This window comes from Anguilla rostrata, chromosome 17, assembly GCF_018555375.3.
Source record: "Anguilla rostrata isolate EN2019 chromosome 17, ASM1855537v3, whole genome shotgun sequence".
NCBI classification, from domain to species: domain Eukaryota; kingdom Metazoa; phylum Chordata; class Actinopteri; order Anguilliformes; family Anguillidae; genus Anguilla; species Anguilla rostrata.
This window is the reverse complement of record NC_057949.1, coordinates 7,895,633-7,920,463: the sequence shown is the minus strand read 5'-3', so window position 1 is coordinate 7,920,463 and position 24,831 is coordinate 7,895,633. Positions and strand designations below refer to the sequence as shown.

The 24,831-nt window shown below is 48.2% G+C and overlaps 1 protein-coding gene and 1 long non-coding RNA gene across 2 annotated transcripts in view; both read left to right on the top strand.

The window, feature by feature from the left end:
* LOC135244208 (protein TANC2-like) overlaps positions 1-24,831 on the top strand; it is a 157,371-nt gene that overhangs the window by 75,230 nt on the left and 57,310 nt on the right.
* Positions 6,363-9,039, top strand: LOC135244212 (uncharacterized). The gene is made up of 3 exons (XR_010326911.1): positions 6,363-6,535; positions 6,566-8,025; positions 8,225-9,039. It is a non-coding gene; the product is annotated as an uncharacterized LOC135244212 (long non-coding RNA).

The following is a 24,831-nucleotide window of genomic DNA, read 5'->3' as shown; positions in this document are numbered from 1 at the left end:
AATATTAACACGACTGGTGAAAGTCATATAAAGTGCTAGCACTGAATGTGCTGGAGAGAAAGCGGTCGTTCTCTGAATGTACTTCCTAAACTCTTTTTTTACTTGGAACAGTGCAGACTGGACCCTGCACGCTGTCTAATATGTGGCCTGATGCAGAAAAACCACGAGCTTGCTGTGTACAGTCAGTGCCCACTGTAATGAGTGGAGGATTAGAGGTGAAAGTGTTCTGTTTGGTAAAGTTCCCTCTGTCCTCATTTTTAAAGTGCTGCTGTTGTGAAGATTAAGGGTGTTTATTACCCTCTGGTGACGGGAGCGGTAGTGTGATCCATTGGCTGTCGTTGGTGATGTGGGGTATCGACCTGGCATTAGGGGGAGGGCACAAAAAATAGCTGTAGTTGAGTCTTCACTGCCCAGTGGAACTCACTTCTCCCTTGTCATCGGTTCCTGTGATTGATGATGTCACTGACCACCCTGCTTGCCGTTAATTAAATGAGACGTACTGACTCTGCACTGGCTGCAGCAGCCACCAATCAGCAGCTGATCTGAGTGAGTGTGAATAATTCAGCCCCCAGGACACAAAGTAAGACAGACAGCACACGAATGCTAAAGGGAAGTCCTGCACTGCCAGACAGGAAGTCCCTCACTGCCATATAGGAAGTTGACACTATGGTGGCATCTGTTGTAGAAAAAACTGCCTCCATTTACATGACCCGCAGCAGGTGATAATCCCTGGCCTGTTCAGCAGGACAAGTGGGGACAAGAGGCTTGTGAGCAGTTGGCTGGGATTTCGTTCTTGTCTTGGTGCCGGGGAGCTTTAAGCTTGCTAATTTTGAGAAGCCCATCACCTTCCTCTAACATCTGTAACAACCTTAATCCCCCCTCCTGCTTCACATGCTGCTGCTCTCTGCCTTCTTCTGTTTTCACTCCTTCTCATCCTTCCCTCCATCTCTCCAAGGGGGGGGAGGGGGGGGCGATTGCTTCCTGCAAATTCCTGTAGCGCCCTTCCCGCCCATTCCCAAACGGGACAGCTCCTGCGTCCGACCCCATCCGAGCAGACGGGCGCTGGTGCACTCAGAACAGGAGCACGGCCTTGCTGCACGTTTTCCTGGCCCAGTGGCATTATAAACTCTGCAGGGTGTTAGTGGTAAACAGTACAGCGTGTACTGGTGCTGCAGAGCGTCAGAGCTTCGCTGCGTCAGCGAGCGATCGTTACAGCCAGCCTGACGTATCACAGTGTCACCCGTTCTTCCGCTGGGCGTGGCTCTCTCAGTATCGGCGCGTGGCAGTGTGTACTACAGATCTCTCTGGGATGAACGCACACCGCTCACACACACACACACAGACACAGACATCTCCTCCTGCCTCCTCAGCGTGTCAGCGGTGTGTTTTCAGAATGCTGATTTCATGCTGCTCCTCTGTGTGTGTGAAAGGGGGGTTGGCCTGCATACTGGAGTAGGTGAGGTCTCTTTGGACGCCCATTCCAACGCAGTTACAGCACGTCACAACGCTTAACATCTTATTCTTTCCTTATTGCCCTTTTTTTAAAAACTAAATGAACTGAAAGGTCAGTGAGTGACATCACTGGCCAGCCCCTTTAATGAAGATGATGACCCGCAGAGAGGAAGCAGTTAGAAGTGGAGGAGAGCTGTATGTCTGAAATAGATTCAGTTTCAACACCTCTGAATAGCAGGAAAGATGATGTTTTAGTATCTCCGCCCCTGGCTGAGTCAGTATGACTGTACAGCAAGTGATCGCCTGCATTTCTCTATTAAATGGATATGGGGAGCAGGTAAGAGAGCACGTTTACACAGCTGTGTAGTACTGTTGTGTGTCCACATGGAGCTTTGTAGTTTTGTGTGTGTGTGTGTGTATGTGTGTGTTTGTGTGTGTGTGAGTGGGTTTGTGTGTGTGTGTGTGTGCTTGTGTAATGTGTATGTGTGTGTGTGTGAGTGGGTGGGTTTGTGTGTGTGTGTGTGCGTGCGCTTGTGTAATGTGTACGTGTGTGTGTGTGTGAGTGGGTGGGTTTGTGTGTGTGTGCGTGCGCTTGTGTAATGTGTATGATGTGTGTGTGTGTGTGTGTGTGTGTGTGTGTAAAGAGACTGTGTGCGCTGGTGGTAATGAACACTCTGAGCCATGGTTAGCAGTCCAGCTGAGACATGTTTGGGGCACTTTGGTCAATAAGTGGTTTCCACCCAAATACGCCCTGAATGATAAGAAGAGGGGTTTGCATTGTTGAGAGAGAGAGAGGAGGGGCAAGAGGGAGAGAGAGCGGGGAGGAGAGAGACAGAAAGATGGAGAGAGAGTGAGGGACAGATAGAGACAGAGAGAACTAGGGGGAGAGAAAGAAAAAGAGACAGAGTAAGACAGCGAGAGAGGGGGGATAGTGAGCGAGAGTGTGTGAGGGGAGAGGGAGAAAGAGACAGAGAGAGATGGGGAGAGAGAGGGGGGAGGAGGAGGAGGAGCAGGGGTGCGTCTGCCTCGCCTGCCTGTGTCTTTGTGTGTGCGTGCGCACTGGCACCTGGCACTCGAGTTCCACACTCCTCACACTGCGGACTCCTCTCTCTCTCTCTCTCTCTCTCTCTCTCTCTCTCTGCTCCCTCTCTTTCTCTTTCCGCTCTTTTTTTCTCAGTCGCTCCTTTCCCCCCTCTGTTCCCTTTTTCCTCCTCTCCATCCCTCTCTCCTGCGTTCCGCCCGCACTCGTTTACTTTCCTCCTTCGCTTCGTTCTCTTACCATGGTGCAGGAATATCGCTGCTGGGACAGCGGACACATTGAGCGCGCTCAGCAGGCAGAGGTGAGCAGGGCCGGGCTGTGCTGTGCTGGGCTGGGCTGGGGGGGGGCCGGACCCTCTATCGGAGCTCCGGGGGGTGGGGGTCGGTGTGGGGATGTCTGTGTGCGTGATTAGTGGGGTCGCGGTGTGGCAGTGGTGTAGTGCGGACCGGTGATGGTTTGGGGCAGAGTGACTCGAATGAGGCTGGGGGGGGGGGTGGGGGGGCACGGGCTGGGGGGGGTTAGGGAGGATGCACTTGTTTTTTGGCAGCCGAAGTGAGAGCAGACAGTAAGTGGATATGAAATAGAGGAGAGACTGAGAGCATTAGCACTGAACCCTGAGCGCTAACTGCTGCCCGCTCCTGCTGTTCTTACCCGCTTAGCGTTTCTCGCGTTGCCTGCTCTGCTTAGCGGCGGGCGGTCTGACGGCTCTGCTGCGCGCTGGTTTTACCGCCGTTAACTCTCCTCCACTCTCCGTCCTGCGCTCTGCCCTGCATGGACCCCCTCTGCAACTTCATCATCATCATCATCATCATCATCATCAGCAGCAGCAGCAGCAGCATCAGCTCTCTCACTCTCTCTCTCCCCCTTTCTCAGATTTTAAATTACATTTGTAATGTGCTTTATCGGCGTTGTCACACATAAGTGCAGTATTGCCAATGAAGCACATTTTAATTTGTGTTTTAAATTTGAGAGAAAGAGAGACAAACAGCAAGAGGGAGACTGAGAGAGAGAGAGAGCGAGAGACAGTGGTAGAGAGAGAGACACCAAGGTGCTGAAGTTTTTGGTTTTCATTGTCCACTCTGTGTCCATGCCTCATACCTCCCCCCCCCTCCTCATCCCCGGCTAATTTCAGCTCCTGCCAGCCGCCCACTTGGTGTGGCGCGGTCAGCAGGACTTTCCGCTAGTTTGCCGGCGCACACTTGGCGGGTCTGTGAAGGGTTTCAGCGCCGGAGCGTAACGCTGTCCAGTCTGGACCCTCTCTGTTTGGCGGACGGTTTCAGGTCCGCGGCCGCGCTCTTCCTCGCTGGAGCGCAGCTTTCTGCACGAGGGTCACATTAGCTGTGCAGTGCACTTCGGCTTGAAGTGAGGAGTTTGGTACCGTTCCCTGTTCTGTGTGTGTGTCTGTGTGTGTGTGTGTTTGTGTGTTTGTGTGTTTGTGTGTCTGTGTGTGTGCGTGTGTGTTTGTGTGTCTGTGTGTGTGTGTCTGTGTGTGTGCGTGTGTGTTTGTGTGTTTGTGTGTCTGTGTGTCTGTGTGTGTGCGTGTGTGTTTGATATCGGCTTTTCCATTTCAGTTAGAATTTTTTACAGTGCTCAAGTTAAAAGGAATTTGAGTAATCAAAGCCGGCTTTGTTTTCTAAGCAACGTATCAAACTCCAGATCTACCTGTGTAAATAATGGCTTACTGCAAAGAGGTTTTTCATTCACTCACACTTGATGATGATGATGATAAGAAAGAACAAATCTCTGAATGTTTCATCATTAAAACAAAAGTACAAATGAAAGCAAATGTTTGTGGTCAAATGGTAAAATATCTTTGAACTTTGTTGACGAATTTAAGTCATCAGATATTTTCAGCCAAAACCCCCTGGCCATGTTGTTGCTTTGCTGGGGGCACTGAGAATTTCAGTAACGTTATCACATCGGGGAAACTGTTTCAGTAAATGCCCCAATGAGTAAAAAAAAAGAAGTGTTATTTTTTTCCCACAAACCGAGAGGGAAGAACTCAAGTTGCAGTACAATAACTAGACCAAGTATTGCGTGTATAGTACGGCTGTAAAGTAGCATTTTAAAGATACATTGTATTGTATCTGTGTGAGGAATTGTGCTGATTGTTCACACGGACTGTGGCACTCTATATAGACTGTGGGAACACTTACCACAGCTGCCTGTTGGCTCAGGTTTTCTTGTCTCTGTTTTGCCGTTTGTAACGTCAACGTTTTGGCACCGTTTCTGTCCTCTGCATGCACGATTGCCGCCACGCTCACCCCCCCCCCCGGCTCCCCGTGCCAGGTGCACCTGCTCCTGCTGACACGGGCGGGGTCGGAGGATTCATCACCGCGGCGACATCGTTTATCAGAGCAGACAGGGTGCAGAGGCGCCCTGCGCCCCCCCTCCTCCCTCCGGGTATTTTGTAATCAGCGCTCTATCATCCTCTCACACTGGCTGCCCCCCCCCCCCCCCAAAAAAAAGCCATATCGCCTACTTCATGCAATGCCCTGCTGAGTATTTTTGGAAGGGGGGGGGGGTTCATTGTTTGGTGAAATTTGATCTTAGAACAGAGAGATTGAGTGAGAGAGAGAGAGAGAGATAGAGGTTGTGTGTGTGAGACAGACAGAGAGAGAGAGCGAGAGAGGAGTGTGTGTGTGTGTGTGTTTGTGTGTGGGAGCTACCTGCATTGTACTGAGCAAAGTGATTCATTTTGTGGAGAGAGAAAGAAAGCAGAAAGGGAGTGGGAGGTAGAGAAATAAAGAAAGCGAGAGAGGAGAAAGCAAAAAAAAAAAAGCATAGAGTTAGAGGGAAAGCAGGGAACACTGATGGCTGGTGACATCACAGCATTCTGATTGGACGGCAGTTCTGATTCGACGGCAGTGAGCTGCCTTTGTGTCTGACATAACACCTGATAAAATACAGGACCCTGCAGCAGCCCGCTGGTGAGGATTTCTTTCTTGCAATTTGTCTTCAAAGGATGTGTTTTCTGATGACTCCAGACGTGAGTCAGTGTGTCATCCCGCACTTTTTAGCAGTGAAAAGGGTAAATTGGGGTGTTTCTTCAGCAGTGCAGTTTCGCCGTTGCTTGCTTGCTTACTTCAGCGGGTTTAGCGGGTTTTAGCGCAGCGCAGCTCGGTCGCACTGAAACTGGCTCGCTTCTGAAACCGGGCCCCTGCCCACATCAGCTCTTTCAGCCACTGCCTCTGCTGCTTTCTTGTGGGATTTCAGTTTTTTCCTTTTTTTTTTGATGATTACCCATTTTTCGGCACAGACGAGTGAAGTACTTAAAGACCGCCCTCATTCAAAAATGTGTTTTTTTTTATGGTTAACTCCACTCCTTTCACTATGCAGCTAGATTTTTTTGTGCAGAACTTGTCACCAGTGTGCCTTTTTCCACATTCTTTCACCGTAGACGGAAAGCTTCTCTCCACTTCCCTGAAATTTGATTTGGAATCGTGTATGTACGAGCAAAATTTGTGACGTCACAAATATGTCGAACCTATCATGGTCCATTATGCAAATATATGCAAATTACAGGAGGGCAATGTGGTAAACTGAAACCCTATCTCACAGATAGCTGACTCGTTAGTGACATTGTTGTGACAGTTGGTGTGTTGAATAGATTCTGGCATCCTCAATGAGAGTAAAGGTTTAGAGATGCTACTATGCCATTTTCAGTAGCTTATTGAGCATTTTCTGTGGAAAAACCATATTAAATAATTATTCAATATTGAATATTTGTTATGGTTTTAAAAACATGTGGATGCCTACTTTAAAGGGATCAGATTGTGTGTGGAGACACAGGACACGGCAGACTGTATGAGACAGGCACAGAGACACGGTCAGACTGTGTGTGAGACAGGGACACAGAGACACAGGGCCAGACTGTGTGTGAGAGGGATACAGAGACACAGGGCTCAGACTGTGTGTGAGATGGACACAGAGACACAGGGCTCAGACTGTGTGTGAGATGGACACAGAGACACAGGGGTCAGACTGTGTGTGAGATGGACACAGAGACACGGGTCAGACTGTGTGTGAGACAGAGACACAGGGGTCAGACTGTGTGTGAGACAGGACACAGAGACACAGGGGTCAGACTGTGTGTGAGACGGACACAGGGGTCAGACTGTGTGTGAGAACAGAGACACAGGGGTCAGACTGTGTGTGAGACAGGGACACAGAGACACAGGGGCCAGACTGTGTGTGAGACAGGGACACAGAGACACAGGGGTCAGACTGTGTGTGAGAGGGACAGAGAGACACAGGGGCCAGACTGTGTGTGAGAGGGACACAGAGACACAGGGGTCAGACTGTGTGTGAGACAGGGACACAGAGACACAGGGCTCAGACTGTGTGTGAGATGGACACAGAGACACAGGGGTCAGACTGTGTGTGAGAGGGACACAGAGACACAGGGGCCAGACTGTGTGTGAGACAGGGACACAGAGACACAGCGGTCAGACTGTGTGTGAGAGGGACAGAGAGACACAGGGGCCAGACTGTGTGTGAGACAGGGACACAGAGACACAGGGGCCAGACTGTGTGTGAGACAGGGACACAGAGACACAGGGGTCAGACTGTGTGTGAGAGGGGGCAGCAGAGGGGTTTCCTCCTCGCTGTGCGTATAGAGAGCCCTGGTGAGAGGCGTGGTCAGGCGCAGACGGACGTTAGCACAGGAGAGGATAAAAGACATGGCGGCTGTGAGGAAGGCCCTGGCGCTCTGCTCTACCGCTAACCTGCTCCAGCCCCCCCTCCGGTCAACAGCGTAAATGTGCTGAATAATTTAGCTGCACTCAAGGGTCAGCGGATGGACGTGTGTGTGTGTGTGTGTGTGTGTGTGTTTGAGTTTGTGTTTGTGCACATTCCTGTGTGTACAGTGGTCTCTCTCTCTCTCTCTTTCTTTCTCTCTCGCTCTCTCACACTTTCTCTACTCCTCTGTGAGCCCCTGTAGGCGTTTAGATTACTGGCTGACGTACTGCTCCGGTGTTACTAAATTGTTCCATGATTTCAGCACATTTACTTTAATCACACTGCACTTTGTCTGAATGTGTAACAGGCACATAATGACACATAAACATAGGCTCGGATATGGGTTGCAGCGAAGCATAATCGTCTCCTGAAATCACTGTCCAAAAAACTACAGGTCCCAGAAGTCCGAGGGAGAGTACCACATCTCTTCATTGTCCTGTCTGCCTGCTGTAGATCTGTGTTTACTGTGCCTGCCAGCGAGTGTGCGATGGACAGGCTGAAATAATAGACGGCGGATTTGATTGAGGAGGACAAGGGTATGAATTGTCGGTGTTTCGGTGGTCTGGCGCTAAATGAGCCGCTCGCAGAAGGGCTTTATGGGTAGTGCTTCTTGAGGAAGTACTCCGAGCCTGCTTTAGTTTCTGCTTAGTGTCGTCCACGGTCGCCAGTAGCTTCCCTTTCTCCTCTGTCTGTTTGGAGTTTTATGAATTTTCCTTAGTATGAATGCTTTGGAAACAGCTGTGAAGCCTAGCAAGCATTTGTCATCTTTGGCTTACTAATAGATGTGATTTTGTGTGGGGGCGACATAGCTCAGGAGGTAAGAGTGGTTGTCTGGCAATCGGAGGGTTGTTGGTTCGATCCCCGCCTTGGGCATGTCGAAGTGTCCCTGAGCAAGACACCTAACCCCTACCTGCTCTGGTGAATGAGGCATCAATTGTAAAGTTTTTTTTTGGATATAAGCGCTATATAAATGCAGTCCATTTACCATTTTAGCTTTCTTTCTTTGCAAACACAGTATGGAAAGTTAATTTAGGTGATTTTTGAAGTCATGAAAAGGAAAGGCTAACTCTTCTGTTGAACTGTTATGGCTGAATGTTAATTCAGGCCAGGCTTGCGTCTGTGTTAATAGTTGTACGCAATGTCGTGTTTTGTTGGTGTAATTACCAGTGAGCGATGGCCGCCTCTGGGTTTTTGTTTTTGGGTGGTTAATCCACCCCACCGTGCGTGTATGCCCAGGAGCACAGGAGAATCTCCTGCTACCGATCGGCGGGAGGCCAATCCCAGCATGCTTGGCGGTGCCACCCACTCAGCGCTGTGCAGAAGCTCCTCAGAGCCTCGCGGCCTACGCGGGATGCCTGGCAGCTCTGTCTAGCTCCTGCTGTGCCCACTCTGAGAGGGTTCTGTGTGGAACAGAGAGTTCTGCATGTGGTACAGAGGGTTATGTGTGTAGTACAGAGAGGGTTCTGTGTGTGGAACAGAGAGTTCTGTGTGTGGTACAGAGGATTCTGTGTGTGGAACAGAGGGTTCTGTGTGTAGTACAGAAAGTCTTCTGTGTGTAGTACAGAGAGTTCTTTGTGTGGTACAGAGGGTTCTGTGTGTAGTACAGAGAGTTCTGTGTGTGGAACAGTGGATTAAGTCTATAGTACAGAGAGGGTTCTGTGTGTGGAACTGTTTGTAGTACCAGAGGGTTCTGTGTGTGGTACAGAGGGTGATGCAGGGGGGATTAGTGTACAGTGAGTTGGCTGGCCCAGGTGATGCAGGGGGGATTAGTGTACAGTGAGATAGCTGGCCCGGTTGATGCAGAGGGGATTAGTGTACAGTGAGATGGCTGACCCAGGTGATGCAGGGGGGATTAGTGTACAGTGAGGTGGCTGACCCGGGTGATGCAGGGGGGATTAGTGTACAGTGAGATGGCTGACCCGGGTGATGCAGGGTTTTGTGTGACAGAGGGTCTAGTGATAGTGTACAGTAGATGCTTGCCCGGTGTATGCAGGGGGTTTAGTGTACAGTGAGATGGCTGACCCGGGGTGATGCAGGGGATTAGTGTACAGTGAGTTTTGGTGGACCCTGGTGATGCAGGGGATTGTGTGTGGTACGAGGGTGATGCAGGGGGATTAGTGTACAGTGAGTGGCTGCCCGGTGATGCAGGGGGATTAGTGTACAGTGAGATGGCTGACCCGGTGATGCAGGGGGATTAGTGTACAGTGAGATGGCTGACCCGGTGATGCAGGGGGATTAGTGTACAGTGAGTGGCTGACCCGGGTGATGCAGGGGGATTAGTGTACAGTGAGATGGCTGACCCGGGTGATGCAGGGGGATTAGTGTACAGTGAGTGGCTGACCCGGGTGATGCAGGGGGATTAGTGTACAGTGAGATGGCTGACCCGGTGATGCAGGGGGATTAGTGTACAGTGAGATGGCTGACCCGGGTGATGCAGGGGGATTAGTGTACAGTGAGATGGCTGACCCGGGTGATGCAGGGGGGATTAGTGTACAGTGAGATGGCTGACCCGGGTGATGCAGGGGGATTAGTGTACAGTGAGATGGCTGACCCGGGTGATGCAGGGGGATTAGTGTACAGTGAGATGCTGACCGGGGATGCAGGGGGATTAGTGTACAGTGAGATGGCTGACCCGGGGATGCAGGGGGATTAGTGTACAGTGAGATGGCTGACCCGGGTGATGCAGGGGGGATTAGTGTACAGTGAGATGGCTGACCCGGGTGATCAGGGGGATTAGTGTACAGTGAGATGGCTGACCCGGGTGATGCAGGGGGATTAGTGTACAGTGAGATGGCTGACCGGGTGATGCAGGGGGGATTAGTGTACAGTGAGATGGCTGACCCGGGTGATGCAGGGGGATTAGTGTACAGTGAGGTGGCTGACCCGGGTGATGCAGGGGGGATTAGTGTACAGTGAGATGGCTGACCCGGTGATGCAGGGGGATTAGTGTACAGTGAGTGGCTGACCCGGGTGATGCAGGGGGATTAGTGTACAGTGAGATGGCTGACCCGGGTGATGCAGGGGGATTAGTGTACAGTGAGGTGGCTGACCCGGGTGATGCAGGGGGATTAGTGTACAGTGAGATGGCTGACCCGGGTGATGCAGGGGGATTAGTGTACAGTGAGATGGCTGACCCGGTGATGCAGGGGGATTAGTGTACAGTGAGATGGCTGACCCGGGTGATGCAGGGGGGATTAGTGTACAGTGAGATGGCTGACCCGGGTGATGCAGGGGGGATTAGTGTACAGTGAGATGGCTGACCCGGGTGATGCAGGGGGGATTAGTGTACAGTGAGATGGCTGACCCGGGTGATGCAGGGGGGATTAGTGCAGAGTGAAGCAGCAAGTGTCTGCTGTGTCATCTCTCTCAGGTCTCTGGCAGCCGCAGCCCTTGAGGGCAGTGACTGTAGCAGTTATGAGCTTTCGACGTGGCCTCTTTTGATGATTCAGCGGATTGGCGGTACACGGCGTTCTCCGCTGACGGCGGAATGCTGCACGGCGCACCAGTGACCTTCACCACCCACTCATCACAGAGTCAAGGGCATCTCGCGAATCGCTGCTCAAATTTACCGCGGGGGGATTTGATTAGACGTGCAGTTCTACCTCCCTATATATTAAGAGCCTGGTTTATTACACCTCCCCAACCCCAACTGTTCTTTTGTTTTATCCCTCAGTAGCTTGGCTCGCCCACAATCTGGGTAATTTTTGTCTCCTGGTCCGCTCTCCTGGCTCTTTGCGGTAGTGAGTAGGCCTATGAGAAGAGGCCTTGAAGAGGGTCTGATTGCTGGGATCTGGTGCAGTGAATTGGCTTAGGCTGGCCCCTATAGCCCCTAAAGCTCCTAAAGCCTCCGATTGTCCCCACGGGGTCGGAGCTGAGGAGCCTCTTTACAGATGCACTGCCTGCAGTTAATGCGGGTAAAATGGCTGCGCGTGCAGCATGGGGGGGCGGGGGGGGTGGATCGCAGTTTGAACATGCGGTGCATTCAAATGAACAGGAAAAGAAACGACACGGAGGAACAGATGAGGCTGTTCTCTTTCAAGTCATGGTGCCTTGCCCCGGCTTCGGGTCTGAAAGACGCTCCTGCTCCGGCTCAGAGACGCTCCGGCTCCAGGTTTTATCACGTTTGTTTTACGAAGCCGCATCGCACCGTTGTGTGCAGCTCTCTGGCTCATGGCCGCATCGCACCGTTGTGTGCAGCTCGCCGGCTCATGGCCGCATCGCACCGTTGTGTGCAGCCCGCTGGCTCATGGCCGCATCGCACCGTTGTGTGCAGCTCTCTGGCTCATGGCCGCATCGCACCGTTGTGTGCAGCCCGCTGGCTCATGGCCGCATCGCACCGTTGTGTGCAGCTCGCTGGCTTATGGCAGATGGCGCGTGAATGGAAGCTGCGTTTCAGAGGTTAACTGGCAAAACTGAAGAGGGGAGGTCATTTCCCAGCTGCTGTTTTCCCAAATTGTTGTATCGCCAGAAATCTTTATGTGACTTTTTAACCCGTTATAAGTGTAAGAGCACAAATGTGTGGTTGGAATGATTTTAACTGAATGTTCTAGTGCTGATGTAACAATGACTCCTGGTAACTGAATGCAAGGGAATTTTTGAACTCTGACTTAGAAATCTGAAAAAAACAAAACTACAGTGGATTAAAAGACTGCTACTCGGGGCAAAGGAAAAGGCTCCATGTCGTGTTATCCCCTCTGCCTGCTGATCTGTGCGTGTCGTGTGTTTTGGGGTTTGTGGGGCCTGTACCCCACACGTTTCCCTCTGGGGAATGCGGTGTGCTGTGACCTGTTTTTACCGCCAGCGGTCCTCTTTGATCTTCACAGGGTGAATGGGAGGGGGGGAGGCTTATATTAGAAATTCAGATTTATTACGTCCTTTTGCATAAGATGGTTTTGATTATAGAACACATTGCCTTGGGCCCATGCTTAGACCTGTACAGATCACAGATTATAATAATAAGCAATAAATATGACTGAACCATAATGCTGTGATCATGGTGTACCAAATTTTGTATGTGTGTGGAATCTATTTTTTGGAGATGCGAGTTGCATCTGTGGTGCAATTGTTTGCGCCACACTGAATATTGTGAGGAAAGCTTTTTTCAGCTTTTGGCTGCTGTGTTTGAGCTGGTGCATTCATGGATGGATTATAATTGAATGTGAATTCTATGTAAATGATCTACTGTGCAGACATTAGTAAAGTGAGCTTTCATTACAGATGCAGGTTGTTGGAAGAAAGTTTTTTTAATTTAAGGATACAATGTGTACACATTATAATTCTGTTGTCTTTTGTTTTGAGCCCATTAAGTAGATCAGTGATTCCAATGGGCATTCAAATTTATTTATGAAGAATAATTAGTCTTTTCATTCAGTTGTTACAGAATAATTATTCATTCAGAAGTGCTTAGAAGCCATTCCTTTTAAAAATTGGAATTAAGCTGAACTGAGACAGCTTGCTAAATATTTCCTTGGGGCTGATACTGTTTTATTTTATTACACACACACACACACACACACACACACACGTGCGTGCACACACACACAAGTAAGCCACACACACACACACATTTGTATTGCTATACTTGTGAGGATTTACCATTGACTTACATTCATTCCGTAACCTCTAACCCTAAACCTAACCCCAACCACTACATGCCTAACCTTAAGCCTAACCTTAACCTAATTATAACCCTAACCCTAACCCTAAGTCCTAACCCTAAAACAGCCTCTTGAACTTGTGGGGACCAGCAAAAGGTCCCCACCTTGCGTAGTTTTCCTCATCTTTCTATCCTTGTGGGGACATTTGGTTCTCACAAAGATAGGTAAACATGCCCACACACACACATACAAAATAAACCATACACACACACACACACACACTCACACACACAAATAAACCACACACACATGCCGAACTCACACACGCCTCAACAACAGATTACCTTCACAAATATTTACAGCTGCCTAAATGTAGAGATGGCAGAAAGAGATATTTCCAGTCTCCAGTTGAGTCAGATCAGCTGTTGTTAATTAAGAGCTCGGCCGGAATGAGACCCAGCGCATGCGGTGCACCCCACGGACCGAGCTCGACCAACGACCCGCTCCGGCACGACCGTATCTGACAACTCCAGTTAATCGCACCGGAACGCATAACCGGAAAGAGATACTCTGATAATCAGATGTTGTCTAACCTCTGCATTATTGCCGTGGTCTTCATAGAGCTCCACCCGTTGCTCAGAGCTGCTGACTGGAGAGCATAAGAAAGGCAATAAGGAAGCGGAGAGGAGAGCCATCTGAATATGTGTTCTGCTGAGGTAGATGCCAGGATGTAGTGTTTACAGAGCAGCCACACCCACGCACATCCGGACAGATCTACACTCACGCAGAGGTATGAAGCAAACCCAGGCTTACTTGTACACAGGCACAAGCCTACATGCAGCCTTATGTATGCGCATGCATATACTCCGACGTACACACAGATATAAATATTACATCAAATATGAATGTAAGCTTAAATATGAAACAGCTGCACGTACAGATACCCAGGCACGCGCACGCGCACACACACACACACACACACACACACACACTTTCTTCTTTCCAGCTGCAGTGATGTTGCTCTCAATCCCCTGCCGTGAGCAATAAGCATGTTTTGACAGAAAGAAATACAGAAAATGTGAGGATAAAAATATCTCTGTTTTTTTCATATGTATTTTTTGATTGAAATAGGCACACACTTAGAAGTTTATATGAAATTCAGTTTAGAAGAGTTTCTTCATTTCTTTTTATTTTTCCATTCGCTTTCTCTGCCAAACAGGCAGTGCTGTGCTTTGTCGAACGTCAGTAACGCAGAGGGAACTGCTTCCTGACCTGGACTCCTCCTCCAGCCGGCCAAGCTCACCTGCAGTGTGCTGCTACACACCATATGGGCTGTGTGATTTACGTCAGCTTACACTGGGAGCCGTGCAGCTCTTGTACAGTGAAGCTGTACAGGAGCAGACAGTCAGGTCTCACCCCTTCGCCCCTGTCGCCATGTTGTCTGTATTATTTCGGTGCAGTTTGAGTTCTGAGTGAGTTGTACCTCTCGGCTGTAATTTCGGTTTGTTTCCGGATTTGACGGGATTGAGGTGGAATTGACCGCACCCCTGGTCTTGAGCCTTGGTTTGGGCACTCGTCTGAAGCATCTGCTGCTTTCTGGGCGCGTGGATCTGGAGTTTGGAGTGACCCAAACACAGTGTAACAGCGCCATCGTCTGGAACACCTACAGAGACTGTCCCTGCTGTTGGTTTCGAGTGGTGAGACAGACCAGGCTGAATGCGCAGGGGAGCAGCGTTAGCTCATCGCGTTTGCTTGTCGTGTTAGCATCTCGCGTTAGCCCGTCATGTTAGCTAGTTGTGTTAGCCCTTTGTGTTAGTTTGTTATGTTAGCCCCTCATGTTAGCTTGTTGTGTTAGCCCCTTGTGTTAGTTTGTTGTGTTAGCCCCTCATGTTTGTTTGTCGTGTTAGCTTGTGATGTTAGCCTTTTGTGTTAGCCTGTCGTGTTAGCTCCTCGTGTTAGCCTTTCATGTTAGCCTCTCGCGTTAGCCCTTCGTGTGGAGGGGTTTGGGGCCAGATCACACCGCACGCTCCTGTCCTCGTCAGTTTCCATCATGACACAAAGACCAGATGGAATTAGTTTTTTCCGCCGCTCTGCGTTCTAATGTGGGCATCCCCTTCCCTTTCGCTCTTAGGCCCTTACCGTGCGCAGCGGGGTCTCACGCGCATCACAGAGCCCAGGTAGATACGGAGAACGGCACGACTGCGGGAAGTTGCACCCGAGCTCCCTGGGAAAAACGCTGATCCTCCTGCTCCATGCTTTCCGGGGAAAAAAGCCTGCCCCAATTTGAGCCAGAATGGAGAAAGCAGACATCAGCAAAGCGGGCTTATTGCAGCATTTTCCCCAGTGAAACAGGCGACCGGTGCGCTTTGGCAACAAAGCACACCGGTCGCCTGTGTGCTTTGTTGCCATGTCAGTAAAGCTGCACTTGAGAGAGGGCAAAGGTTGAGACAGAGAGCAAGAGAGAGAGAGAGACAGAGACAGAGACAGAGACAGACAGCGAGAGAGAGATGGAGAGAGAGAGGCAGTGACAGCAAGAGAGAGACAGGCGGAGACGATAACAGAGACAAAGAGAGCAACAGAGAGAGACAGAGATGCACTTCCTCCTGAACTGTACAAAATGGTTTTCTTGGACCCAGTTCAGAGGAAAAATCTCTGGACGTCTCTCCTGAACTGTAGTTCAGTACAGGTACACAATGCGGCAAGATGCTGTGTTTTGTACTGACGATGGAGTATCACTCTGTCACATTACATATAGTTTTCACTTACAGAGGCCTAACTGGCATTGATGGAGAATCTGGGCCTTTGTGTCAATTCAACTCCACCCGTGACAACTGAAAACATGAGCAGTTTCCTGCGACTGTTTGGTGCTCAGGAATGGGCTGCTGACTTGTATTTCAGCCTAAAATTAACTGGAGCATTTCCAACATTCATAAGTGCCTCAGTAGTTTCTGCCAGAAGCTCCACAAAACAGGATATGAGAGAATGAAAGTGGAAGTCAAAATTGAAGTTCAGCCTTTTTTTTCCTGAGATCATGCTAAATAAATAAAATCCATCTCGTTTTTTTCTTTGAGAACGAAAAGGTAGGGAAGCACTTGGCAAAAAAAAACTGCAAGATGAGAAAGATGGCCTAGTTTTTTGTCTTATTACAATCCAGTAGAAGTGGTTGTATAACGCCTTATAGAAACCGTGTAAAGGTGTAAATGGCAAATCAGGAGACGGAAGTTTAAATGTCCTTGACTTCTGACTTCATGGAACATTAGCAGGGATCTCTGACTATGGACCAAATGCTACTGTGGGGGGTGCTTTGCCACAATTAACTTGCAGAATTATCTGTGTGTGTGTGTCGTGTGTATGTGTACGTCTTTGTGCGTGTGTGTGTATTCTGTGAGTGGGTATAATGTGCATATGTGGGACTATTTGCTATTTGCTTTTCACATGTCTCCTTTCGTGTGTGCATGCATGTGTGCATGTGTGTTTCTGTGAGCGGGTATAATGTACATACATGGGAATGTTCACCCTCTTCATACACGTGCATGTGTATGTGTGTGTGTGTGTGTGTGTGTGCATGCATGTGTGTGTGTGTGTGTCGAAGCATCATTTGAAGGTAACGTCTACAAAGCTGGTCCTGCAGTTGCTTAGGACAGCAGTCCGTTCTGTGGGTGCTGCAGACGGGACATTGCAGCTTTAAATCTGTGAAAGCCTCAAGAAAACAGACGGTGGAGGTTGAGGACGGGTTCATTTTTCTTGATGCAATTTGCAGTGCCATTGGTTTTATGTGCTTGTGATCATTTTGGGGCTACATTACATTACTTTTCATATTTTTAGGCTTTTAGCGTTCAGTAGACCAGTGTGCATTCCCAAATTTTTTTTTTGCTTGTCTTTGTTCAGCGGACGTCCTGCTGTGCTTGTGTTTGTACTGTATGCGTTTCTGTTTGGGTGAATGAGTGACTGGGTTTGATGGGCTGTGGATTCCTCAGGCTCCCGTATGATTTTTTCCCCCCCTTTCCGATATGCGACTGAATTAAAGGTTTCAGCAACGGCACTTATGGAAACACATGTTTGTTTGCTTTAATGCTGGGGAATTGCAGTGCCCATCTCCTGTTCTGGAGAAAGCTACATACGTTCATGTATCACGGAAGAACAGCTTAATGCGCATTAGGGTGTGGGATCACGTGCTTGGCATGAGATTTACAGCCCAGATTAAGAAATATTGTATGTGCATGCACATGTGTGTGTGTGTGCATGCATGTGTCTGCACATGCACGTGTGTGTGTGTGACATACGTGTCCCTATCTGTCATGCTTCTGTGTGTGATCATATGTCTGTGGGCGATTGTTTGCTCAACATTGGGGTGTATGCGATTTTCACAGCTTCAGAGTGTATGTGGAGTCAGTGGGCGTTTTACGGGGGAGATTAGCCATGTTTTCTCCATTTCTGTATTTGTAGTTTTGCCAGGATTCCATTTCTGTTTTCTTAAATTTTTTTCAGAGAAGGCTCTAAAAAATCTCATTAACCTCTGTTTTCATTCTGAAATACAAAATTTGAGTTTGACTAAGTTATTTTCATGCCATTTATTTAACATTTAATGGCAATTTAGTGAAATGCGACGACTAGCGGGTATAAACAGTTAAAAATAAACAAGCCCTCCCCTAGGGCCTAAACTGGTATGAACCTGATAATTGTGCGAACAAGTGAAGAAAAATATTAGCATTCTGAAGCCATGCGAGCCTAAATATAGAGCCTCACAGGACCGCCTGGGAAAGAGTGAAATTATATTGTTAATGGTTCCCTTTATTTTGACAGCCTTGTGCTGCAGTACTTTATTTATAACTGCCAATAGAAACCAGGAGGAGGGGGTGTGATTGGCAGCCTGTGGCACTGTACAGTACAGCCTAAATGTGCTCTGCTGTGGAGATGAAGCCTGTGTTCCTGGGGTGTTCTTTTGAGCTAACCTGGTCTTAAGGGCACTCAGTGGGGGGGGGATTTCGTGTCGGCACGCAGGAGTCTGGACGAGAGCGGAGCAAAGGGGGCCTGGAGAGGTTTGGCGAGGCTCTGTCAAGGTTGCCAGGTTACAAGGCTCCCCTCTGTTGCCGGGGGCGATGATTCACAAGCAGGAGAGAGGAGAGGAGAGGAGAGAAGAAGTGAGGAGAGGAGAAGGGAGGTGTGGACAGGAGGGCAAAGGAAAGGACAGGAGGGGAGGGGAGAGGAGAGGTGTGGACAGGAGGGGAGAGGACAGGAGGGGAGAGGAGAGGAGAGGTGTGGACAGGAGGGGAGAGGAGAGGCTGCCAGCTGGGAAGTGCTGCGGGATCTCAGAGTCTCTCCAGTTATTATCATATCCGTCCTCTTACAGTCCGACTACTTACACATGCTTACAGTGTCCATCATCCTGGGTCAACACTACAGTGTACTGTGTGTCTGACAGGCACACGCAGACTCACACAAACACACACGTATACACACAGAGGAGCACGCACACACATGTACACACACACACACACACACACACACACACAAAGCACACACAAAAAAAACGCAGGGAGGTAATATAAGATTCCTATTCATTCCACAGAGGAAATGGGTGATAGAGGAGCCATTTTTTCCCATGTGGCACTTTGTTTCTCCCTGGATGTGGCAGGAGAGTCCCAGCTATGCCTTGGCGACTGTGGAATGCAATAGAGATCTCACAGGGTTATCTCCCTGCAGACTGTTTAAAAGGAGGAACACATTCAGACAGCACTGAGCTAAAGCACACTGCGCTTGCCTGCCCTGGTACTGAGTGCAGGTCCTTCTGTTGCCGTTTGTCACAGTGGCCTCAGAGGGACAAAAAGAACTAACATTTTACACTACTGAGGAAGGTCAGTGTGCGCTAATGCTAGAGTATGCCAAGGCCCAGTGCGTAATCTTTAGTTCTGGACTAAAGCGGCCTTGGTTTTGCTCTGTCAGGCTACAAAAAAGAGGCAAAGTCCCATTCACACCAATTATCCTGCCCATGAGTAAAATTGATGTTTGGACAGATGCTAAATTTATCTAGCTCCTGTTGGCTAACTACCTTGGTAAACAGTAGCCAGGTTGCTAACGTTAATTAGCAACATAGATAAACCCAAACGTAAATAAGTGAACAAAAGCTAGCAAGACTTCAATGAGCTTTTCAACCACACGCTGCATTGTAACCCACAATAAAAACTGAACGGGAATTGGGGGGGGGGGGGTTAAAAAATATGGGACAGCAAATCTATGTGAGTTCTTCCAATTCCATCCGTGTGTAGCCTAGAAAGATAATAAAGAACGAGGAAGCTGTAAAGCAGGTGCTCTGAAGCTATTAAGCATCCGGTCGGCTCTGCATACTCCGCAGAGAGGAATGGGGAAAGACGGGAGGGGATGGGGGGGGGCAGGCAGGCGTCAAGGCCAGCGGCTCAGCAAGGCCACGGAACGGAAGGACACAGCAGCAGTGCTTTTCAAAGACATTTCTAACGCAATCTAAACTGTTCTAAACAAATTTACTGGCCTACGAACTGCCTTATAACGGACTTCAGCACTATTTCTCTCGCTTATGAGGGACAGTGTGAGCTTTGCAAACAGCACCATAACGGAGGTAAATTTTACTTTTGAATTTACACTGTGCACAGAAACCAAAACGAGCTAAACGGCTAGATCCTATGTGTCTGTCTGCAACAGAAGACACCAAAGTATTTTTACTTGCAACACTGCCTGCTACTGCTTGGCCAAGAAACCCTGGTGAAAGAGATATTAATCTCAGTGGAACTCTCCTGGTAAAACAAAGGATAAATAAAATGGTAGTTACTGCGCCTTAGAGGAGATGAACATTAGCAGCAGAACATTACCGCTCATAAGTTTCATTCCCTCGAGTCCTGTGGCACCTGAATATGTAATATGTGACTTCTGCACAAAGCTTTTACCCTTTACCATCCCCAGCCATTGTAGTTTATTATGAATGCAGCATTTCTGGGCCAACTTAAGGCAACAGTTTTACACTGGGATAAATCAAGCATCGCTGGTTAATCAGTGGTTCCCAAAACTTAGAACTTTATTGAACTAATTGTTTATTCGGTCATTTCAGCTTCATTACCCTAGTGTTATGGGGATAAGGTCTCAAAGTCAAGAGACTGGCAACACAACACAAAATATATAGAAAGCCTGTTTTTTGGAAAGATATATGTTGTAAGGTTTCAACATGCACTCTGTATGTTGTGGTTTTTACTTGAGTTTTGTGAAGTCAGATGGTTTATCTGGATCTTTCAATAACTTGAAGAAAAATAATATTTCAGACATCAGTGGTTACTAAAAGGAACATTAGGGTCTAATTAAAAGTTTAACAAAAAGGTACAATGCATCTGTGATTGCTTTGAACTCATTATACTGTAGATTAGCTGAAGATAATTGACTTTCTTTATTACTGATCGTTCATTCGGCACTTGCTCATTATTTTAGAAGTATTTTTAATTGCAAACACACCGGCAAACAACATCCACACAGAATGCCACTGTGTGTGTGTGTGGTTATGTGTGGGTGTGTGTGGTTGTGTGTGTGTGTTTGTGTGTCTCTCTTTAATTGGCTTTTGGATGCCTTGTACCAGGAGGGCGGAGTCTGGCAGTGAGGCGCAGTGTAAGTGAGCTCTTGCTCGGAACACGCGGCCACTCCTCCTGGTGGGGGCGGGGGTAGCAGGTGGTCGTCACGGTCACATGACCACGCTCGGGACACAGGGAGGCCCCGCCGATGAGCGCCGTGAAACATGGGGGTGCGGCCCCGGACCCGATAACGCGGGCTGGCGTCCGCCTGCGATTCATCACCTGACGGCAGTATGTCATAATTACCGATTTGTCGGCTGTCAGAAAAGCACCTGCAAACAATTTGTTTCGGGAGGATGCATCTGTTTGCGCGCAGATTACAGCTGTCACATGCACAGTTTACATGCAAGGATGCTGTTGGACAAGCGTTAGAGCCGTGCGCTCTATTTATAATTATGATGTATATTATTAACCATAGACGTTTGTATAAAACAGCTCTCTCTGTAAGAGGGAGCTATTTTACATTCTGAACACCACACAGTACTATAGGAGAGAGCTGTTTTACACCCTGTAGGCCACACAGTATTATGGGAGAGAATTCTGTTACACTCTATAGGACACACAGTAGTATAATAGAGAGAGCTATTTTACATCCTCTATGTCCCGGTGCCCCCCAGAAATCCTGTGCCTGTGACAGAAACATTCACAACTTTCCGATTCCCCCAGACACCAAGCCCCCCCCACCACCCCAGTGTTCCCACCCATTAGCGCTGGCGGGAGCGATTGTTCGCATGGAGATGGCGGGAATCTGACACCCCCCCCCCCCACGTTCTCTCGCATCCTCCTGCCGTTGCCGTGACATCACTGTGGCTATGGCGCAGAGCGCCGCGGGAGTCTTCTGCCCTCGTGTGGCGGTCGCTGCAGCTCTCTCTCCTCTCCTCTCCTCTGCTCTGTATTGGTACGGCGGTCCTGCGCTGTAGCGTACCGCCCGTGTGGCGCGGAGGAGGCGGTCCGCGGGGCTCGGGACTCGCAGGGGGGAAAATAATACAGCACGCCGTTTAATAATTCAGCAGCCGCGCGGCACACAGACGGGTTCCATCGCATAAGTCTCCGCCAGGTTGCATGTGGGTATTGTTTTCGCCCCCATTGTTCATATTTTTCTTCCCTTTTATTTATTTATTTATTTATTTATTTATTTACTGCCTCGGTTGCTTGCTTTTTGGGGGGGGGTTAACCCTGGTTTTTGCCTAATTAGCCTTTCTCTTTCTTCTTTAAAGCGTCTTTGTGAGAGAGCCTCTGTAAAAAGCACTATACAAGTCAAATTGAATTGAACTGAATCATACTGAATCGTACTGAATCGTACTGAATCGTACTGAATCGTACTGAATCGTACTGAATCGTACTGGCGCCTCCCAGTTCTCTGTTGGTCTCAGGGTTTGGTTCTGTGTGTTGTTTTTTAACCACTGCATTACCTCTGAGTTTGATGCAAAAATCCCTGATGTTGGACTGGTACAGGGCTGGTCTAAATAACGCCGATTTGGAAGTTGATTTTAAAATACGCCCCATTCATTGTACTACTGTAGTGGCTGGGTGTGGACTCTGCCTACTGGAGCCAGTCAGCAGACTGTATTCAAACACAGATTTATTCTGCCTGTCATTGGCGCAATGCAAGATTACATGCGCTGCTGTAACATACTGGATTACATGCGCTACTGTAGCATACTGGATTACATGCGCTGCTGTAACATACTGGATTACATGCGCTGCTGTAACATGCAGGATTAGGCTACATGAGCTGCTGTAATATGCAGGATTACATGCGCTACTGTAGCATACTGGATTACATGCGCTGCTGTAGCATACTGGATTACATGCGCTGCTGTAACATGCAGGATTACATGCGCTACTGTAGCATACTGGATTACATGCGCTACTGTAGCATACTGGATTACATGCGCTGCTGTAACATGCAGGATTACATGCGCTGCTGTAGCATACTGGATTACATGCGCTGCTGTAACATGCAGGATTACATGCGCTACTGTAGCATACTGGATTACATGCGCTGCAGTAATATGCAGGATTACATGCGCTGCAGTAATATGCAGTCTACCATTAAAGGCTGAGCTCATTGCACGGGATAGGCAGTGAGCCCATTTAGCATTTCCCCACACACGGTTAAGACCTCATGCCCTCTGCCAAAATGTGTGATCTTTCCTCAGAGTTCAGACAAGCCAGCAGGGCATTTTTCAAAATTGTTTTTTGAAATTCTCTGTGATTTTTAGGTGCAATTACAGTTGGCCTGAAAGGCACAGTACTCCCCTCTCTCTTGTGTTTTTGTAAAAAAAATAAAACCTTCCTCTGCTGAGAATAGCCTCTGTTGATTGCATGTGATTTGAAAACTTAACCTACAGTAAAGTGTAATGCGTACGTATTATCCACCAGCCAGACTGGCACTTTGGAATATAATTGCAAACGATTGGTAGCAATTTCAGTTCCTGTGTAACCGCGCGGTGTCCATTTCCGGCAGGCCTGTGTAGGTGTTTTCTTTGTTACCTCTGAAACATTTAAACCATAAAAGAACATTATACATTTTAAGGGAATTTGCTGACTGTTTTCAGTTTCTGATTTTAAAAAAAAAATATTTCATCAGAAATGTACACTCACTTCACTTTTTATTCCAATACTGACTTCACTTCAAGGCATATGTTACAACGTGTACTTTAGTCTATGAAGCAACTTTTGTTTGATGGTGAACCATATCCTTTTATTGAAGCACTGGATCGTGCTGTCATTTATTTTCCCTGAATTATAACATCATCCTTATTGTGTGTTTTATTCAACTTGAACAAATGAACTGATTTAATTGCCACTGAACAGTGACACATTTCTAGTACACGTATAGCGTTTTATGTACAGTTTGTCTCTGAGGTGAATTCTTGATTTGATTGTGTTCCCCCACTTGGTGCCTCTTATTTCTGTTAATTATATGCAATAGCCACACTAGTAGTGTTCAGCTATATTTCATGTGGTATTGCAGTAATTATATAGCCCTGGTCTTGTGTCATCCCCTTTTCAGCAAGGTTGTCTGTGTTCTCACACATGAACTCTTGGTTGCAGCAAGAGAAGGCATGGCTGTTTGGAAAAAAATTACTGCTTGGCTCACTGTGTTTTATAGTTTTAACCAGGTACTGAGCATTTAGACCTGCAGAGTATCTACAGGTTACCTACTGGTCTGAAAAAAGTATAATTTACTGTATAAAGTATAAAGAATTGAGACATTGTATTAAATTGTTTTTGAAGATAGGCAGAGCGGAGGAAATATTTAGCAGGTGTTGATTTGTCTTCCTCAAGGCCAGCATGTGCCCTGCCCAGTTTAGGGAGGGATTTGTATTGAAGGCACAGGCCGGTCATAATCAGAAATCCCAGAGCGACCGAAAAAAAGGTCCAGCACCCAGCGGAAAGAGGGACATCGCCCCAGGAGGACTCCATCACAGCCTTTTTCTCTTTTTTTTTTCTGCGGGCTCGTTTCCCAGGTGACGAACGCCGGACGCCAGCCGGCGTGAGATCCGGCCCCGGCTCAGTCCCTTCAAATCACAGCACGGCTCTGGAGCTGGAACAGAGCCGCAATCAGACTCCTCCCTGCTCCGTGCCTTACCCAGCCCATTAATTCCACCCCCCCCCCCCCCAGCATCCTCTAATACCGTGCGTAATTACAGTAAAGCGCTATGATCTCACTGATGAAAAGCCTGAGCAGTTCATTGCGGGAGAAAATGAAGAATCCCTTTTTTTGTCCAGGAGGGAAAATGAATTGTTCGTACGTAAGTGAATTAAAATTTAGAATGCCTCAGATTCACCGGTTTATTATTACAATCGTTCATTTGGCTATTCCGACTTGCTGAACAGAGATAATCGACGTATTATTCATTTATAGTAGCGCACGTTAGCGGAGCCAATTTAGTTTGATGATTGCTGACGGCAACGGTGCGCTGGCTGGGAATCAAACCTGCAACCACCTTGGCACTGCCTCAGAAGTTGCATCATGCTGATGCCCAGTGCTGTGCCATATTGGAGTTATTCATTAAGTAAACCAGAAGGAATACTGTGTCTGTCTCAAGGTTGCATCATTAGGCAAACACAGGAGAGTGTGCCTAGCGCTCAGTCTGATAATACAGTATGGCTTTCTCTGTTCAATGCATGATCCTATTCGTCTGGCCTGCAGACCATAGACAGACAGGGTCAGATGTGCTGTGTGCCCCAGTGCATGCTGGGAAAGTTGACAGGGGTTCCCAAACTGGGGTCCCCTGTCCCCAGAGAAGCTCTCAGTCAAATGGGAAAACAGCCACCTTTTAATGTTTTATTTCTTTTTTTTTTAGTATTTCATTAATACATTCCTATACTCACCAGAACTGCTGTCAGCGTTGCATTGAATGAACTTTGTCTGGTAATGCTGTGATGTAATTATTCATAAATATAT